Source organism: Tupaia chinensis, unplaced genomic scaffold, assembly GCF_000334495.1.
Source record: "Tupaia chinensis unplaced genomic scaffold, TupChi_1.0 Scaffold000294_1, whole genome shotgun sequence".
Lineage (NCBI taxonomy): Eukaryota > Metazoa > Chordata > Mammalia > Scandentia > Tupaiidae > Tupaia > Tupaia belangeri.
Genome location: NW_006159779.1, coordinates 755,341 through 755,876, shown reverse-complemented (window position 1 = coordinate 755,876; position 536 = coordinate 755,341). Strand labels below are relative to the sequence as shown.

At 64.0% G+C, this 536-nt stretch overlaps 1 protein-coding gene across 1 annotated transcript in view; it reads right to left on the bottom strand.

Annotated features, from left to right (window-relative positions):
* Positions 1 to 78, bottom strand: part of EFCAB6 (EF-hand calcium binding domain 6) — a 283,050-nt gene extending 282,972 nt beyond the window's left edge. The window contains exon 1 of the mRNA XM_006150669.3: positions 2 to 78. The gene's annotated coding sequence lies outside the window, so the exon portion shown is untranslated. The remainder of the gene's footprint in view (position 1) is intronic.
* Between the last annotated feature and the right edge of the window lie 458 nt (positions 79 to 536).

Below are 536 nucleotides of genomic sequence, written 5' to 3'. Positions count from 1 at the left end.
CCCGGGCCCGGCGCGCTTCTCCGCCTCTCAGAGCTCACACCTGCGCACCGACCCGGCCGTGCGCCGCCGAGCCCCAGCCGCCGGGCCAGTCCAGGACGCTGTTGCCGAGCGACGCCGACACTCGCTCATTGGACGGCGAGTCTTCGTCCTGGCAAGAAGAGAAGTTGCCATTGGCTCAGTGGACGGCGCTACGGATTGGGAGAGGAGAGGGGCGGGGCCAGGACAGACCGGAGACCCCGTCTCCAGAGGGAACTTCCGCCGGAAGTCCGGTGGCCTCGGGAGCAGAATCCTGGGCGGCCGTCGTGGATGCCGTTTTCTGTTACGTGAACTTACTTTCACCCGAGCGGAAGAGTCGTTTGGTCCCACCCAACTGCTTAAGGTCCAGTGGCCGGGGGAAGCCATTCCCCGTCTCCAAGGAACAGGCTCTGTCATCTGTGAAAAGCTAACCGAACCCACTTCGGGGCCTGTTGTAACGACGGGTTGGCATGATCTGAAGACCCTGCCACGTGCTGCGCCGTTCATAAGTGTCAGCCCGA